The sequence below is a fragment of the Rattus norvegicus genome, chromosome 8, assembly GCF_021556685.1.
Source record: "Rattus norvegicus strain SHRSP/BbbUtx chromosome 8, alternate assembly SHRSP_T2T, whole genome shotgun sequence".
NCBI classification, from domain to species: Eukaryota; Metazoa; Chordata; class Mammalia; order Rodentia; family Muridae; genus Rattus; species Rattus norvegicus.
The window spans coordinates 43,501,255-43,514,741 of record NC_141541.1 but is presented as its reverse complement, the minus strand read 5'-3'; the positions used below and the strand labels follow the sequence as shown (position 1 = coordinate 43,514,741).

At 46.1% G+C, this 13,487-nt stretch overlaps 1 long non-coding RNA gene across 2 annotated transcripts; it reads left to right on the top strand.

The window, feature by feature from the left end:
• The first annotated feature begins 8,564 nt into the window (after positions 1–8,564).
• On the top strand, positions 8,565–12,944 carry LOC103693043 (uncharacterized). 2 transcript variants are annotated; one of them, XR_015627604.1, is made up of 3 exons: positions 8,565–9,206; positions 10,030–10,133; positions 12,617–12,944. It is a non-coding gene; the product is annotated as an uncharacterized LOC103693043 (long non-coding RNA). The 2 variants fall into 2 exon arrangements; XR_015627605.1 differs by lacking the exon at positions 12,617–12,944 and adding an exon at positions 10,545–11,144.
• The last annotated feature ends 543 nt before the right edge of the window (positions 12,945–13,487 follow it).

Genomic DNA, 13,487 nt, shown 5'->3' with positions numbered 1-13,487 from the left:
GAGATTGCAACCAGCTGAGCCTCACTACGGTGGCTGAGTAGGAAAGAGCACCGTAAAACTTCGGAACAGTTAGCAGCCTTTGGCGTGGGAAAGCAAGAAGGAATTTGATCTGGGTGCACATGCAGAGGACCAGGCAATAACTGCACGGTGTTTAATACCATTTCCCAAGGAAGAGAGAACACGCAACCCTGCTCCTTCCGAAGCTGCTCCCAGGCCCTCCTAACAGCCTGCACGGACAGACTGGAGCACAGAGCACAAGCAAGCAGAGGGCAGCTGCAGCAGGAGCATAGTCAGGCAAACAGTCCTGGAGGCAGGGTAGCAGAGGCGTCCACATGTGCATGCACGCCCTTCTGGGATCGTGATGACGCCCCAGGGAGTTCTAGGCAGCCTACTGATTTGTTGCTCCCTAACCACACAGTTGTCAGTGGTGGCGGCAGCGGTGATGTTGTTGTTGTGGTTTAGTGCTTGGCAGCCTCCAGGCGCTGTTCTAGCTGGCTCTCAACAGTTTCTCAGCAGCTCCCTGCCAACCCCTGGCCACAGCCTCCTCAGCACCTAAGTCCTAGTCAGACTGGCCTCCTCCTCTCCTTCCTCCTACTCTCCCTCCTCCAGGACCCAGGCAGTGTGAAGCTAGGGAGGGAGCAGCCGAGATGCTGAGGGACTAATTGTATTAATGAAAATGGCAAACACACATCCTTTCCATCTGGCGGCACAAAGGAGAGGCTGTTGGGGATGCAATTACCCTCTACAGGAGAGAGTAAAATATTTGTCAGGTTTAGCAATAAAATTAATATCCCCCAATTACAAGAGCCTTGCTAATGAGATGAATATAAATTGCCTTCCTTAGTTGCAAGAGGAAGAACCTGTCACATGAAATCCAAAGTGCCATGCTTTGTTTTCTTTTCTTTCTCTTTTTTCTAAACCTAGGCATCTCTGCCACCAAGACAGGCATTTTGCATGCCTGACTATTCAAGAGATGACGTTCTGATGGCTGCTAGAGTCCCCTGTCATCACAAAGGGGGTGTTAGAGTGGGTGTCTTCTGCGCCAGAGGGTCCAAAACTAACTGGGACCCACAAGACGGGATCGCTGAGGCTCCTGCACCGTGACCCACTCGCCACTCTTCTCACTCCATTTTCCAGGTCTCCTGCAGTCAGTGGTATAGTAGCCCGCTTTTCATCACCAAATGCAATCCCCAGCCTATTTTTCCTTTGTGAAATTTGTATATAGCAAAAGCTGGGTTTGCTTTGAGCAGAGCATATGCTTCTTATTTATTGGAATAAGTTTCCGAGTTCCTTCGCATTCTGTTCACTGATATTCCGTATGTTAAAAATATCTCCGCCTTCCCCCCCGATACTCGGTAGTAGGCAGCCACAGTTTTCCTCTATAGTTTTTCTGGGCAGAAACCAGAACATGCTCTCTACAGCCCGAGGGAGTTTGCTATACCTTGGCAGAGCCTGACCTGATTTCCCACCCACGAAGAGAAATACAATTTTCTTACTTTCCACCAGTCCCACGGATAATGATATCAGGCAGCTTCATTCCTGGAGCCAGGACCTTTATTTCAGAAAGGAAAAGACAAACACCTTATTTTCACTGTAGAAGTCTGAAAGTTTAATCCCTGTGGCATGAGTGGAATGTGTTTGTACAGAAGGGAAACAGAAAAAAATAACGCTAGTGCTTTTGAGACTACAGGACTTGTGGTGGTCTCGGTGCATGCACACTTCTCGGGAGGGGTGGGCTGTGATTCTCCCGGACCTCACTTGCTGAGTCATTGGTAGGCTGACTCTGCAATTTCCCAGCGGCTCAATGCTGGGCCCCTTTGGATGCAGAAGTTATCATCTCATCAATGGGACATTGATTTTTTACAACTCCAGCAACACGGAAACAATGGACAAGCAGTCCCATGGACCGGTACTATGCACAGTGATAGAAACTGGAGTTAAAATGGCAGGATCAAAATTCAAATGCACAACTCTGTGTACAAGGAGAGACAGAATTAGGCAAAGACAGAGGTGGAAGGAGTATGGAGTCATAACTAAGAAAAAAGAACAAATTCCTTGGAAGATACTTCAGTGAAATGTGTCCATCTGTGCTGCTGGAAGACACACATTCACACACACACACACACACACACACACACATCCACACACACATAAATGCACATACTTGTGTGCATACACACATGCATATACAGATACATGCATGTACAAATACATGTGCATACACTCATACATACACATACATGCATGCACTCACACATATACCTACACACACAAGCATGCACACACATACATGCTCCTACCTTGTCAAAATCTAATTACAACAATCCTTGCAGCCTATGGTCTTGATTGAGTGAAGGAGCTGTCCAGAATAGGGTTACAGCTTGATAGGCTGTCTTGATAGGCTGTCTTCCTAGACCTAGCCTTAAAGAGAACCCTAAAGCAGTCCAAACATCCAACATCCACTCCATCCATTCGCTGTTTTAGATATTTTTTTGTTGGTTGACTATCAATAGCAATGTATCTTTTTACACATAAACAACGTATCAAATGTCTATGGTGTGCTTGCTGCAACAGGGATACGATGGTGAAAAGGAAGACAGAGAAATGACATTCCCAGATCAACCATCAGAGCTGAGTTCGTTAATTACAAAAGCAAAACCATTTTCGTGTGAGAAAGAATTATAATCACAGCTCCATGTTGGGCTACCTGGAAAATAGCATTCCCTGACTTGGCAATAGCAGTTGGATCTCCCACCTGGTCTCTGAGCAACTGCAACCACAAGTAAGAAGTGTAGAGAGCAATACTTATTGAGTGCCTGTTGTATGTCTGGCTATTCTAGGTTTCCCTATAGATTGCTGAAACAAACCTCATCGCTCTCATTTTTACTGTTGAAGAAGCCAATATTCAGAATCAAGAGAAGTTGTCTAAGGTCACATAGCCGACAACCTGAAATTTGAATCAAGCTACAGACATTAAATTCCATGTTCATTCTAATAATCAACTGAATATCTCTATTTGGGACTTTAGCCAGGAAGGGTAAAGCAACACAGGAAAACAAGAACCGAAGACACTCTTAGGTGCTGGGGGATGTCCATGGCAAAGTGAAGCACGCAGATAGGCACAGAGAGATCAAATGTAGGCCAGTACAGCTTGTTTTGAAATCAATCTCTGGATATGCCAGTTCTCCTGAGGCATTTGTTTTATCTACCCTACCTACAACCCCTGGAACCTGTAGGATCAACCATGTACCCCAGTCTCCAGTACTCAGCTGTAACTAAACCCTTTTCTCCCTGGTGTTTTCTAGGTGAGATGCTGTAGGAGTGTTGCAGAAGCAAGCCAGGGTGTGAGTAAGGAAGGAGCTGCTTATGTAACAGGGATCCATGCCATTTAGGGTACATGGACCTCTCTGAGAGCCGAGGAGCCAGAATTGTTTCCAAGGTTCTCTCAAGATCATTCACACCCGGGTTAGCCCTCTTGAGCAAGTCACCTTCTTCAGAGTCCTGACAAAGAAGTGTTCTTCCTCCTCTTTCTCTAGGAGAGATTCCCCCCCATCCCCACCCCACCCCAGGCATGCCAAGAACCATCACAAGTGGTCTTGTTTCTACTCCCAAACAACACTATTTTCACTTTCACGGTCTACTTTTGCATGGCGCCTCTCTGGGCTTGTGCTCACCCCCAGTTTGTCTCGCAATGCCTTCAGCCTTTTTGAAAGTGCCTGAAATGACTGAAGTTCCCCCCCACACCCCGGGGCCCAGCAAGGTTATCATGGCTTCTAATTATCAAGCTGTGAGCAGAGGAGGGTTGTCAGCAGCTTCGACTTAAGATGAAATGTCTCAGCCTGGAACCCTGGTTTCCAATTCCTCCTCCGCTACTAACTACTTTTGTGTCCTGGGAAATTCACTTACCTCTCTTGACCTCAGTTTCTTCGTTCACAGAAGGGTGTCAAACCAGATACCTTAGAGAGTCTCTGCAGTCAGTTCCCTATACTTAGGAACCTAAACTACATTGCGTCTTCCTTCATTCCATAACTTTGGAAATGAAAAGACTCCATGGGTTGGTTGCAAGGTACCATGGAAGCCATTCGAGGCCCTTCCCAGCTACCATCTAGCCACTCACGGAGTTAGCCCTATTACACCAAGTTCTCTGAGAGAGAGATGCAGCTGCAGCCACAGTCCTAGGGAGGGGTGTCCCACCAGAGTATTGCTCTCTAACCCTGTTCTTTACCCTGCGCTTTCTTTCCACCCTAGGTTCTCTGCCGATCCAGCTTACAAGGGGTTCCGTCTGGCCAGCAGTTGTCTGCCCACTAACCAGTCCCCCCCAGAAGTTAGAGGAGGCTGTCCGGAAGAGGAGACTCGCTCCTTACCCTAGCCACCCTCATCTCAGCCTCAGGACATTTTTGCTCTGCTCCACACGCCCTGAGTGGGCTGGCTCCTGTTGCTAGGAGAACCTGACCATTTACATTTCCTGCTGTTTTTATTTTAGATTAGCAGCCACACTGCTGCAAGAACACAGGGTATTTTAAGAGAGACAGAAAAAGAAAGGGTGAGAGGAGAACCTAACGTGAGCCCTCCTTCCTAAGGTCTTCCCAAATGCACAGACCACAGTGATAACCACTCCAGATCCCAACCGAGCCAGCTTCTCACCTCCTCTTTTTACCCCTAATAGCACCACAAACCAGCTCTGACACCTTCACTGGCACTTTCCAGCCACATGGGAATATGATAGCACAGTTTTCTTCCAGGAAAAGCAGAGGTCAAAACTTAAAACCTCCATAACTCCCACAGCAACAGTTCCCCCTTGTTAAAACCTCAACCCAATAGAAAACACTTTGGTATCCCAAACACTTGCTGTCCAGACGTGCTCCAGTTCTCTCCTCTGCCGTGGTTCATTCTCTCCCGGGTCTCAGATACATGTGTGACTTTTCCTGCAAGCCTTCACAGAAATCCATGTTACCTTTGTAGACAGCCCTCTGTTCTAAAAATCCCAGCCCCTCTTACCACTGCTTTTTCCTGAGATCAAGAATTTAGTCTTCTATCTCTGTGCTTCTAGAATCTGATGCCTGTGTCATTTTTAAAGCTAGCTCCTTTCTTGCTTCTGTAGTGTCTTGCTCATAGTAGGCATGCTTTGATACCCTTTAAACTTCAATGCAATCGTTTTTATCTTATTATACTTTGCTGAGATATGTTTTAATATATCTCTTAGAAGTCTGTTCTTTTCTAATGAGAGACAGAAAAGGAGTGGATCTGGATGGAAAGGGAGGTGGGGAGGGACTGGGAAGACTAGTGGCTCTCTCTGCCACTAGAGAGCCTTATCCTTGTTGGGAAGAGATTGTAAACCATGAATATAATAACGAACATATGAGACAATCAGGGAGTCGCACGAAGGCTCCTAGGATAGGTTCTGGCTTGAGATGATAGGGGAGCTGGGGAAGGATTGAGAGTCCACTACAGATATCCACCGGAATTACATAGACCAGCTGTGCCAAGGTGCAAAGACCTAGGAGAAATAGACCGAATTGAGCATGCCCTATCCTATGGTCCTAACCAGGCAGACTTTCAATTCACCCCTCCCACATCTTTCCCAGTTGTAGCTTTCTCAAGAGGGAAATGTGTCTTCTCTTCCTTTGTCCATCTGTTCCAGTTGTGGGGAGCAAAGTGCTGCCAGGACGATGATGATTATCAGGAACCAAACAAACTCTAGATGTACACCGCAACCCCCACTGCACCCCTGCCACCTAGGTATGCTCCTCAGTGTAACAAGCCCGTCTTCTAGCCTTATTCTTAGCATCACCATTGTTATTTGAGATTTTCATTCACGTATAATATATTCTAATCATTTCCCAACTCCCATGATAAGTGCCCATCCTTCACCCACACCTGCTGAACCCCTCTTCTTCCCGACAGTCCCCCTCCTATCCTCATGGCCTTTTGTTGTTGCTTTTTGTGTGTGACCCACTGAGATTAATTAAGGCCACCATCATAAGCGTGAATGAGGGGTTATTTATTAAAGCACGGGCAACTTACTAAGGGCTATACCAGTGCAGAAAATGACTCCTCCTCCCTTAGCATCTATTAGAGGCTCCTCAGCTAGATGGAGGGCCCTGTGCGCCTCTCACATATCCAGGGTGGGTTGTTGGTGGGCTCCATCCTGTACAGATCTTGCAAAGGTAATAAATCACAGCTGCTATGAGTTTATGAGCGCAGTGACTCTGTCATGTCATGTCCTGAGGACAGTGTTTTGCAGTGCTCCGTATCTTCTAGCATTCTTTCCGTTCCCCTCATGATGCTCCCTGAGCCTTAACACTTGGGGTTTTATAGATATCCATTTAGGACTGATCACTCAGCAATCATTTATTCTCAGGACTTCAATCAGTTATGAGCCTTTACGCTAACCACTGTTTACTTCAACCAGAAGCCTCTCTAGCCAAGGCAGATTGCGGTACTAATATATGGGTATAAACAAAAATATTTGAAAAGTGATTTGATGTCGTGTCCGTTTAGCAAAACAACAGTAATAGGTTGCCTGCTAAGGCTATGACCTCCTCAGCCCTGCCCTTTTGAACAGATTTGAAGTAGAAAGTATGAGTTCCCTCCCATGGAGTGGGCCTCAGATCTAAGTTTTTACAAAAAGGCAGTTGATTCCGATATTGCATCAGTGGGCATGTCTGCCCCCTGCAAGTTCACGCTGCAGTGTCCAGAGCTCATAGCTGAGTAAGACAAGGATCCTTTCAAATAACAGAGCCCTGGTGAAACACTAGCTCCACCAGCCTCCATTAGGACAACGAGCTTAGAGGAAGTTGATGGAATTCAAACCAAAGCAGCCATTCATTCAAGGTCAGGAGCCTCCCATCCACCAGCTTTGTCTAGGGACTTGGACTTGAGATCTTCCTAACATCTCTCTCCCCAGGATCAGAGGTTCTTGAGACAAGAGTGTAGCAAAACTCTTGGTCATCCACCATTTGCTCCTCTTTGCTGAGTAACAAAAACACTGGTTTTAAATGGAGCTACACGTAGTCAGCTAGAAGATTATATTTTCCAGTGCCTCTTGCAGGTTCCTGGAGACAGTACGTTGGAACAGAATTTCTAGGGAAATTCATTAATCCATTTAACCTGCTTCTCTGACCCCCTCTTTTTCCTCTTCCTGCCTAGAATACAAACATTTATCTAGAACTGTAGCAGTCATCTTAAGCACAAAGTGACTCTATGGTTAAGTATCACATGCTGAAAAGGACACTGTAGATCTGCCAGTTCCACTAGAAACTCACAATTCTGTCTCCAATTCCCCGCCTATGTACGTGCAAGCAGTTTCTAGAGTCTGATAAACCATCCAAGTGATGCATGAAGTTCAGGTTCAGAGCCTCACCAAACTCCAGAACATATGGGTCACAGGAATGTGCTCTGGACTTTGCCAGGATGGTCTCTTAGTCATGGAACTCTATTGGGTACGCCGGGGTCTCTGATCTATGCAAAAAGAGACTCAGTTGCAAATATTGACCATTTATACAGCTGGTTGCATTCCTGTTGCTTTGTTGATCATCCTGCTGTTGTTTGTGGGGTTTGCCATATTGGGTATTAACCTAGGGCCTCTTGCAGGCTAAGCAAGTACTTTAACACTGAGCCTTATCCACGGTCCTTTTTTGACTTTTCATTCTGCTACGGGATCTTACACAGCTAACCAAGGTGGCCTTGAATGTATACAATCCTGTCTCAGCCTCTCGAGTAGATCGGATTATAGACCTGAAGTACTAGGCCTGGGTGTATGTTATAACTACTTTTTCAATTGTAAGGGCTTTGTATATAGGAAAGAAAAGAAGAAGAAGAAGAAGAAGAAGAAGAAGAAGAAGAAGAAGAAGAAGAAGAAGAAGAAGAAGAAGAAGAAGAAGAAGAAGAAGAAGAAGAAGAAGAAGAAGAAGAAGAAGAAGAGAAGAAGAAGAAGAGGAAGAGGAGGAGGAGGCAGAGAAGGAGGAAGAGGAGGAGGAGGAAGGAGGAGGAGGAAGAAGAGGAAGAAGAGGAAGAAGAGGAAGAAGGGGAAGAAGAAGAAGAAGAGGAAGAAGAAGAAGAAGAAGAAGAAGAAGAAGAAGAAGAAGAAGAAGAAGAAGAAGAAGAAGAAGAAGAAGAAGAAGAAGAAGAAGAAGAAGAAGAAGAAGAAGAAGAAACCCTGTCTTAAAGAAGTTAAAGGAACCAGTGTTGTCCTGACTTCTCCGATCACTGTTGTTAGAATGGAGAGCCTAGGACTACACCAGAGCCTGTCAGCAGCCGAGCCCTGCCCGGCCTTCCTCTCCAATGCCAGCACCCAGACCTTCCCTATCTCATGCCCCTCTTACCAGTTCTAATCATGAACCCACCACCACCACCACCCATCTCCTGCTTCCTTTCCTTCTCCAGCTAGTCTCTCTGGGCTGCCAATCCCACCCCAGAATTACTTTATACCTGTAAGGAAATTAGCATTTATGTTGGGACAGAAAGTGACACTGTTCAGTTCTCACTGTCATTCTGTTCTTAATTAATATTTAACCTCAGAGAGACTGTGTAGCAGACGGAAGTGGCTGACGGGAGAACAAAGCCCCGGCTGGCTCTCCTTGTCAACACTGCCTCCCCCACTTCCAACTCCTCTTCCTGCGTGGAAGGGTTCCAAAGGACCCAGAGGCCCAAGGGAGGAGTGCCAGGAGCACCCCTGAGGACCCTCAACTGTAGTTTTGATGGATGACTCCCCTAGATCTCGCACAATGCCGATCCTTCTACCACTAAGTGAGAACAGCTGGTACCCAGAACCTGATTCTCAATGCCCAGAGCTAGACCTGGGCCTGGCACGCCAGTAAGGATGAAGAGATAGGCGGGGGTAAAGAAAAGCAATGCAAATGTGCCCCTCAACAGATTATATTTAATGCGCTATTTTTAGTTGCCTTCAATCCCTCGGGGCTGTCAGGGCGGTTGCAGCCCCACTCCCCCGGGAAAGGAAATGACAGGCATTATTACCCGGCCCAGGAACGCTGGTGCAGTGCGTGGTGGGTGGGGGAGGTGCTGCCTTGCCAGCTCCGAATTTTGGGAACTTAACTTCCAACGGGAAATCGAGGACACAGAGAGAGGCAGCCATGGGACCACCTCCTCTGTTTGCAGCCAGCCAGCCAGATCAGACCTGCGTACTGGTCCACTGGGCTCAGACCAGGAGTGTGGGAGTCTCTTCAGTCCTCAAGTTGTCTCAAAAAGTAGGTTATACAACATCCTTCACTGCCAAGTTCTTCCTGCTCTCTAATCTTAGCCCTGCCTCCGGTCTAAGCCCAGTTCCCCCTTGCTCTGCACGCAGAGGCAACGGAGGACAGCTGGCCATCATCCCCCAGCCAGAGCCCTTCTTTGTCTTGAAGAAAATGATTCAGTTTCCTCTCAGCCTTCTCTTCTCCAACCTGAGTCATCCGAAGTCTTTAACCTTTCCGCGTGTCATTTTTTTTCCAGCTCTTCTTCTTGTCGCTCTTCCAACCCTGTCTTGAGTATGACCCCGAGTTCCTCCCGGGAACCTAAAGAGACCCTAGACTGCCCCCACTGAGCACCAGAGCTCCAGTGGAGAAACTTATTGCATGCTGTCCTGGAGAGGTTCCCTAATTACCGTGGTTCTCTTGCCTCCCAACAAGATCAGAGGCTCCACATAGGCTGCACCTCCACCCTCCTTCCTGCAGCCTCCCTCACCTCCTCTGCACCCAGCTGAGTGCAAGGCTTATAACATGTGGCACATAAATTTTCATGATGTCTGATTTAAAACGAGGTGCGCATATAAAAAATTTGGCGAGGTACTTGTAATTTACTGATAAATTATACAGCAGCCTTTGAGTTTCGGTTTTTATTATTGTGGTAGAACTGGTACGCTGGGTAGACCTTTGGATATAAATGCTTATATTTTCAACCATCGTGTTGTAAACTGTATAAACCATAGCCATATATATAGTGTTCATTTAATAAATATTTATTGAACGTCTACCATGTCAAGATACCAGATGCTGGAGTCTCAAAATGAAAGGCCAAATTCTTGTTCTGCAGGCATTGACAGTCTCCACGGGGAAGAAAAGAAAGCACAATGAGGAAGCAGTCTTACGACGGAACTGTCGGGAGACACTGAGAAGCAAAGATATGGACACAGCTCCGTATCCTAATGATTTCATCTTGCTAGAAATTGGTGGAAAATAGTTTTAACTGCCAGCATCCTTTCCTGGGGTTAGCCACCGTCTCCCTGACTCCATGTGGTCCTAGAATATTTGTCAGTGTAGTAGGTGTTGTAGGTTGGATCCTGAATGCTCTCCAGAGGCCCGTATGTGTCAATGGTTTGCTCTCCAGCCGGAGTCATTTTTGAGAGTTCAGTACTTTTTTCCCAGTGTGAGGAAGTCAGGTCTCTGGATCCTTACCCTTTCCTCTCTCTGTTTCCACGCTCCCATGAGGTGAATAGTCTCCTCTACCACATACACCCACCAAAGCAACACCTCCAAGCTCACCCAGACGAACCTTCTGAAGCTGTGAGCTGCTAAAAATCTTTCTTCCTTACAACCGATTATTTCCAGAACTTTGTCACAGTAATGGAAAGCTGACTAAGACAGTGGGCAAATTCCCCAGGCGTACTCAGAGCCCTCCCCAAAAACGCCTCGTATGGATACATGGAAAGATGATCTTTTTTCCTTTAAAGGTTTAGAATGTCAGCAACCAGTTATCTTCGTATACCACACCTATCTGAGGGCATAACCAGCAGAAAGCCTCTGAGGGAACCCTTGCTGAAAGACAGGAAGAAACATAAAAGACCCAGCATCATTCTGAGTCCTGGGTTCAGTCATCTCATCTTGTTAAGCATCCGGTAATTGCCTGGGTTTGTTTAGGCTTGCTACTCTAGAAGGAAGTACACACTTCAAAGTGCCTTTGATGCTGAGGTGGCTTCTAGAGGGGAACAAGGAATTGAAAACGATTTCTTGATGTGCAAATGCATCTACTATGATGTATGCAGATTGAGAAGTGACCCATCAAGGCAGTAGAAAGGACCAAAGTGTGTAGAAACTAAAATTAAAGGGAACTCAAGGTTTGCCGCTTATCACCTGTATGCCCTTGGTCAAGCCACTTAGCCATTGCTTCCCCTTGAGGTCCTTATCTAAGAATACATTTGCTTTATTGGATTGTCTTGAGCATGACATGTCTGATATACTAAGAGTATATATTATTATATATTGCATAATAATGCAGGCTTTCTTTAATCATCACTGCCTAGGATGCCATCCATCCATTGTGGAACACTACTTTCTCTCCAACTCCAAACGGAAGGTTATGGGGAACACTGCCGGTAGCGTTCAATCCATCTGACCACATGGGCTGGGTCACTTATAACATTCCATCTCCCTTACCACAAGCCCTGAGGCAGGCAAGGGCAAGGGTCCCCATCTACAGCTGAGCAACTTCTCCAAGAATTTTTAAATTATTATTGATGAATTTAGGATTGAAGGATTGTGTTTCCTCTTGGACCCCACATTTATCCTGGCTTAAGTTCAAAGTGGCCAACAGCCAAAAAGGCCCAGGGTCGGTGCTGGCAGCAAAAGAAAGTAAAGCCGAGAGTCACACAGAAGGAGCGAGAGATACAGTTCCATAGTGCTACGTTAGTTACTCCTTCATGATCTTCCATACGGTACAGCAAAGAACACTGTTGGCATGCCAACCCCTTGAAAGGAAAGGACACTGTACTGGTGGGATGGCTCAGTAGGTAAAGGTGCCTGCCACCACACTGGGTGGATTGTATCTGAATTAGATCTCTGGTTTAGATCTGAATTAGATCCTGATTGCTCCCCACATAATAGAAGGAGAGAACCTACTTTGTCAGGTTGTTCTCTGACCCATTCACAGGTTCCATAGGAAAAGAAATCCCTTTCTCCAGCTGGGAATGATGGCACACGCCTTATTCCCAGCTCCCCGGAGGCAAAAACAGGTGGATCTCTGCAATCAGGGTCAGCCTGGTCTACAAAGCAAGTTCCAAGACAGCCAGGGCTACACGGGGAAACCCTGTGTCAAAAAACAGAACAAAGCAAAGTTCTTTCCTAGGGCTGGATAAGTGGCTCAGTAATCAAGAGCATTTGCTGCTCTTCCAGAGGACCTGACTTTGATTCTCAAAACCCACGTAGCCACCTACATAGAAGCTCACAATTCTAGGGGATCCATGACCAGGCATGCACATGGTGCCCACACATACATGTAAGCAAATATTCATACACAAAAAAAATTTAAAACATTTTAAATCATTTTAAAAGATATTTGTCTTTGTCTCTCTGTGTCTCTGTCTCTGTCTGTCTCTGTCTCCCTGTCTCTCTCTCTCTCTCTCTCTCTCTCTCTTCCCCCCCCCCACCCCCAGAGGAAGATGAACTCCTGTCATGGATGTTTATCCATTTCCGTAGTCAGCTTTCCATGGCTATGACAGAACACCTGAAACAGTTGATCATAAGGAAAATTACACAGCTCACAGTTCCAGAGGCCCCAGCTTCTGCTTGCTTAGTCTCACTGCTTTGGGCTACAGGCAGCACAACACTTCACAGTGGGGCATGTGTGGTAAAAGGGGTCAGTTTACCTCACGGGCGGCTGAATTGCTCCTGAAACTCAACATCAGACCTTGCGGTGAATCAACGCATATGCTAAGATAAATTGGATTTCTATACCTTCTCCCCACAAGGATTTTGATGGACACAACATGAATGAATTCAGCATAAAACAGATGGAATATAATAAATGCTCATAGTAAATATTTGGCACAGGAAGTGCTCCTGAGAAAACGTTTTTGAGCTTTCCCACTTAGAGATTCCACACTTTAACCCAACACAAGCTCGGAAGCCCATGGTCATGTGCATGCATGTGCGCATGCTGGCTTATGATGACGACAATAATGGCGTTGACAAGGATAGCAGTGAACAATAAAGAACCAAAAGAACCTCACTGTCCCAGAGGTCTCCGCTCACTGGTACAAGTCAGTCCTATCTAAATCAAAGGAAACATTTGCTGCAAACACAGGCAGGAAATCCCTATCATTGCAATGAGAATTAATTGCCCCTTCCAAACATTGGAATAGCTAGATTGGTAGCTGTTTGTGGATTATCAATTACTCTCATTGCCTGAGGAGCTGCAGAGGTTAGATAATCAAGAGGCTCTGCATGGACATCCCTCTGCCTTTAATTCGTCTCTTTCCAGAGCTAACCTTGAAAGCCTTTATTTTTATTTAAAGATGTAGCAGGCAGACCTGTTATCCGGCTAGAGATAAAATGTTCGAAGCAGTTTACTTTTCCTCTTTCTCTTAAGGGACACCTCCTTAATTGCTAGTAATTCTAAGCGTAGCAAGCTTGAGCCTCCGACTTGGAACAACACCCAGAGGTTATAGAAGCAACAGAGATAATGAGGCACTAGGAGACAAGGCTTCCTGTGTATCTGCGGAAACTCTGAGTGGTCACCTCAGATTCTGTAACGGTTCCTCCAACAAAGCAAAACTG